Source organism: Bison bison, unplaced genomic scaffold, assembly GCF_000754665.1.
Source record: "Bison bison bison isolate TAMUID 2011002044 unplaced genomic scaffold, Bison_UMD1.0 scf7180017864088, whole genome shotgun sequence".
NCBI lineage: Eukaryota > Metazoa > Chordata > Mammalia > Artiodactyla > Bovidae > Bison > Bison bison.
In genome coordinates, this window is record NW_011494660.1 from 1,703,318 (window position 1) to 1,709,756 (window position 6,439).

Genomic DNA, 6,439 nt, shown 5'->3' on the forward strand with positions numbered 1-6,439 from the left:
AAGAAATCCCAGGGCTGATCTTCAGAATGGACTAGTTGGATCTCCTTGCAGTCCAAGGGACTCTCAAGAGTCTTCCTTCTCCAACACCACAGTTCAAAAGCATTGATTCTTCGGGGCTCAGCTTTCTTCACAGTCCAATTCTCACATCCATACGTGACCACTGGAAAAACCGTAGCCTTGACTAGATGGACCTTTGTTGGCAAAGTAATGTCTCTGCTTTTGAATATGCTATCTAGGTTGGTCATAACTTTCCTTCCAAGGAGTAAGCGTCTTTTAATTTCATGGCTGCAGTCACCATCTGCAGTGATTTTGGAGCCCCCCAAAATAAAGTCTGACATTATTTCCACTGTTTCTCCATCTATTTCGCATGAAGTGATGGGACCAGATGCCATGATCTTCGTTTTCTGACTGTTGAGTTTTAAACCATTTTTTTCACTCTCCTCTTTCACCTTCATCAAGAGGCTTTTTAGTTCCTCTTCATTTTCTGCCATAAGCGTGGTGTCATCTGCATATCTGAGGTTATTGATATTTCTCCTGGCAATCTTGATTCCAGCTTGTGCTTCTTCCAGCCCAGCGTTTCTCATGATGTACTCTGCATATAAGTTAAATAAGCAGGGTGACAATATACAGCCTTGACATGCTCCTTTTTCTATTTGGAACCTGTCTGTTGTTCCATGTCCAGTTCTAACTGTTGCTTCCTGACCTGCATACAAATTTCTCAAGAGGCAGGTCAGGTGGTCTGGTATTACCATCTCTTTCAGAATTTTCCACAGTTTATTGTGATCCACACAGTCAAAGGCTTTGGCATAGTCAATAAAGCAGAAATAGATGTTTTTCTGGAACTCTCTTGCTTTTTCAATGATCCAGCAGTTGTTGGCAATTTGGTCTCTGGTTCCTCTGCCTTTTCTAAAACCAGCTTGAACAACTGGAAGTTCATGGTTCACTTATTGCTGAAGCCTGGCTTAGAGAATTTTGAGCATTACTTTGCTAGTGTGTGAGATGAGTGCAATTGTCTTCCATGTAATAAAGGCCATATATAACAAACCTACATTTAACATAATACTCAATAGTGAAAAGCTGAAAGCTTTCCTCTAAGATCAGGAACAAGACAAGGATGTCTACTTTTGCCACTTTTATTCAGCATAGTTTTGGAAGTCCTAGGTACAGCAATCAAAGAAGGAAAAGAAGTAAACGGAATCCAAATTGGAAAAGAAGAACTTAAACTGTCAGTGTTTGCAGATGACATGATACTATACATAAAATAACTTAAAGATACTACTATAATACTCCTAGAACTCATCAATGAAAATGGTAAAGTTGCAGATTACAAAATTAATACACAGAAATCTGTACACTTCTATACCAACAATGAAAGACCAGAAAGAGAAATTCAGGAAACAATTCAATTTACCACTGCATCAAAAAGAATAAAATATCTAAGAATAAACCTACCTAAGGAGACAAAAGACTTGTACTCCAAAAACTATAAGATATTTATTAAAGAAGTCAAGGAAGACACAATAAAATGGAAAGACATACTATGCTTGTGGATTGGAGTAGTCAATATTGTCAAAATGACTATACTACCCAAGGCAACTACAGATTCAATACAATCCTTATCAAATTACCAATGGCATTTTTCACAGAACCAGAACAAAAAATCTCCAAATATGTATTCAGACACAAAGGACTCTGAATAGTCAAAGCAGTATTAAAAAGAAAAAACAGAGCTAAAGTAATCAGGCTCCCTGACTTCAGAGTAAACTACAGAGTGACAGTCATCAAAACAGTATGGTACTGGTACAAAAATAGAAATATAGATTAATGGAGCAGAATAGGAAATCCAGAAATAAACCCATGTACCTATGGCCAATTAAGGTATGACAAAGGAGGCAAGACTACACAACACTGAAAGACAGTCTCTTCAACAAATGTTTTGGGAAAACTGAACAGCTACACATTAAAAATAAAAGTAGATAACTTTTTTTAACACCACACACAAAAATAAGCTCAAAATGTATTAAATACCTAAATGTGAGACTGGACACGATAAAACTCCTAGAGGAAAACATAGGCAGAAAACTGTATAACATAAATTGCAGCAATATCTTTTCCCACCTATCTCCCAGAATAATGGAAATGAAAACAAAAATAAACAAATGGGATCTACTTAAACTCAAAAGTTTTTTCACAGCAAAGGAAACAATAAGAAAAATAAAAAGGCAACACACAGATTGGGAGAAAACTTTTGCAGATGATGTGAGCAATGAGGGATTAGTTTCCAGAATTTATAAACAGCTCACATGAAAACTAACAACCCACTCAAAAAAATGGGCAGAATATCTAAATAGACATTTCTGCAAAGAAGACATACAGATGGCCAAGAGGCACATGAAAAGATGTTCAACATCACTAATTATTTGAGAAATGCAAATCAACACTACAATGAGATATCACCTCACATCAGCCAGAATGGCTATCATCAAAAAAAACTGCAAACAATAAATGCTGGAGAGGGTGTGGAGAGAAAAGAACCCTCCTACACTGTTGGTGGAATTGTACAACCACTATGGAGAACAGTATAGAGATTCCTGAATAAACTAAAACTAGAGCTACCATATGACCCTCAACCCCATTCCTGAGCATATATCTGGAGAAAAACATGATCCAAAAGGATACACGCACACTGATGTTCATTGAAGCACTATTTACAATAGCCAAGGACATGAAGGCAACCTAAGTATCCATCAACAGAGACATGAATAAAGGAGATACGGTGCATTTATACAATGGAATATTACTCAGCCATTAAAAAAATAATGAGATAATTCTATTTGCAGCAACCATGATGGACCTATAGATTGTCATACTGAGTGAAATAAGTCAGACAGAGAGGGAGAAACATAGTATGACCTCCCTTATATGTGGAATCTAAAAACAAGTGATACAACTGAACTTACTTACAAAACAGAAAGGAACTCACAGACTTAGAGAACAAATTTATGGTTGCCTGTACACACTGCTGTATTTAAAATGGACAATCAACAAGGACCTACTATGTAGCACATGGAACTCTCCTCAAAATTATGTGGCAGCTGGATGGGAGGGAATTTTAGAAGAGAGTGAATACATGTATATGTAAGGCTGAGTCCTTTTGCTGTACATTTATTTGAAGCTATCACAACATTGTTAATTAGCTATACTCTAATACAATATAAAAAGTTAAAAATAAGTAAATAATGATGGTGAAAAAATAAGTTGAATTTCAATACACTAACAGCAAATTATCTGAAGTGGAATTTAAGGAAGCAATCTCATTTGCAGAGCAACAAGGAAAAACTTACCCGAGGATCTGAAAACAAGGATATATACACTGAAAACAATAAAATGTTAATGAAGGAAATTAAAGACACATATAAATGGAAAGGCATCCTGTATTCATGGATTGGGAGAATTGATATTGTTTAAGTATCTGTACTATACAAAGTGATCTACAGATTCAATGCAATTCTTACAAAATGTCCAATTTCATTCTTTACAGAAATGGAAAAACATCCTAAAATTCATATAGACCTACAAAAGACTCTGAAAAGCCAAAGCAATCTTGAGAAAGAAGAAGAAAAATGGAGGTGTAACACTCCCTCATTCCAAAATATATTACAAATATACAATAATAAAAATATTATTGTGGTGGCATAAAGAGACATATAGACAAATGAAATGAAATTAATAGCCAAGAAATAAACACACATATTTATAGTCAACTGATCTTCAACAAATGGCATCTGGTCCCATTATTTCATGGCAAATAGATGGCGAAACAACAAAAACAGTGAGGGTCTTTATTTTTGGGGGCTTCAAAACCACTGAAGATGGTGACTGCAGCCATGAAATTAATAGACGTTTGCTCCTTGGAAGAAAAACTATGAACAACCTAGACAGCATATTAAAAAGCAGAGACATTACTTTACCAACAAAGGTCTGTCTAGTCAATGCTATGGTTTTCCCAGTGGTCATGTATGGATGTGAGAGTTGGACTGTGAAGAAAGCTGAGTGCTGAAGAATTGATGCTTTTGAACTGTGGTGTTGGAGAAGACTCTTGAGAGTCCCTCGGACTGCGAGATCTAACCAGTCCATTCTGAAGGAGATCAGCCCTGGATTTTCTTTGGAAGGAATGATGCTAAAGCTGAAACTCCAGTACATTGGCCACCTCATGCAAAGAGTTGACTCATTGGAAAAGACTCTGATGCTGGGAGGGATTGGGGGCAAGAGGAGAAGGGGACGACAGAGGATGAGATGGGTGGATGGCATCACTGACTCAATGGACGTGAGTCTGAGTGAACTCCAGGAGTTGGTGATGGACAGGGAGGCCTGGCATGCTGCAATTCATGGGGTCGCAAAGAGTCGGATATGACTGAGCGACTGGACTGAACTGACTGATGTTAGAGATTTAGTGGTATGCCCTCCTTCTACAAATTAGAGACTGAGACTCAATAAGTAACTTGTCCAAGACACATCTTAATGGTACAACCAGGACTGATTCCTGAACTTGACTTCTATTCTGGGATCTTGTTTACCATATCTGTGTTCTCTCAGTTTATGACTTAATCATATTGTTTATTCAGTACATTTTTACTTTAAATTTGGAATGTTAAGAAGTGATGAAATGTCTTCTACCCAAAAACTCTCTAGTTTTTCTCAAAGATGAGCATAACAAAGACAGGATGAAGTTCATAACATTAGAGCACTTTCTTAGCTTCATTAAGGTAAGAATTTTACACAAGAATAAGTTCACTTTACATATAATTTGCTTTGGCCAAAAAAACCTTATGTAAAAGTCACAAATTTTAAAACGTCTCTAATCTATATAATAACTTCATATGTTGTGAAATGGTTTTCTATAATTTTCTTCAGATAGCCAGTTTTCCTGTTTTAGCTGCCTTATAAGAGCTTCCAAAGACTTCAATCTCCCTAGAGTTTGCTGTTCTTGTAACTCAAGGAGTTATCTTTGAATGTAGTTTAGACTTTCTGCCAAGGATATTCCTTATTTACATTGGTCTGCAGTAAAATGCTCAATCCATAAAACATCTGTCTCAAAGTCTATATCAGTATTTGAGTCTTCAATGTCTAGGTCTTTAATGTCCATTTCCACCGTTTCCATTGTTTCTTGGGCACGTATAAAAGAATTAATTGTAGGTTTGGAATTTTCTGTAGGTACAAAAATGGCAATAACAGATTCTTTATCTGTTTAATTCTTCACTGTTGGAGTAATTGTGCTGAACATGAATGCATTTTCCTGTGCTGACTTAATTTCCACAGAATCATTTGTGAAGTGTGGGTTAGCAAGATAATTGGTAATTATTTCAAGCACTTCTTGGGTTTCTAAAGGCTGCTGAATACCCTCTGAATTTGAAGTTGTTAAAGTAATAGTCGTAGAATTTAGATTCTCAAAAAATGTGTGCAAACCACCTATATCCATGTCATGGTTAACTAATGTTTCCAAGGTGAATTCTGGTTTTCTGGTATCTTATTTAACTGGATTAAGAGTTAGTATGTTATTTTGCACACTTTCTGGTTTTGGATCTGGTGGCTTTACCAAGGCAGCTGATTCAAGTAATTCTGTATGTTAAGGAAGGACATCTTAATTGGATGCTTATTTGGCTCATTTGATGCAAAAGATGCTTCTGACTTGGTTTTTAGATATACTTCTTTCTCACTTTTCAATTTTTTCTTCTGAGATTTTTTTTCAAGACTCTTTCTCCTGATTGCCTTCAGGCAGAGAAAATATTGTTGAAATTGCAGATTATTTCAAATAGTAAAGACCCTATCCGATGTTACAGAGTCAGGAGTAAAATGGTCATTACACAGGAACTGGTACTTACAGATCAGATCAGATCAGTCGCTCAGTCATGTCCGACTCTTTGCCACCCCATGAATCACAGCATGTCAGGCCTCCCTGTCCATCACCAACTCCCAGAGTTCACCCAGAATCAAGTCCACTGAGTCAGTGATGCCATCCACCCATCTCATCCTCTGTCGTCCCCTTCCCTTCTTGCCCCCAATCCCTCCCAGCATCAGAGTCTTTTCCAATGAGTCAACTCTTCGCATGAGGTGGCCAAAGTACTGGAGTTTCAGCTTTAGCATCAGTCCTTCCAAAGAGATCCCAGGGCTGATCTCCTTCAGAATGGACTAGTTGGATCTCCTTTCAGTCCAAGGGACTCTCAAGAGTCTTCTCCAACACCACAGTTCAAAAGCATCAATTCTTCAGTGCTCAGCTTTCTTCACAGTCCAATTCTCATATCCATATATGACCACAGGAAAAACCATAGCCTCGACTAGACGAACCTTTGTTGGCAAAGTAATGTCTCTGCTTTTGAATATGCTATCTAGGTTGGTCATAACTTTCCTTCCAAGGAGTAAGCGTCTTTTAATTTCATGG

General features: G+C 37.2%; 1 pseudogene; it reads right to left on the reverse strand.

The window, feature by feature from the left end:
• Positions 1–4,863: 4,863 nt before the first annotated feature.
• Positions 4,864–6,439, reverse strand: part of LOC104987171 — a 20,336-nt pseudogene continuing 18,760 nt past the window's right edge.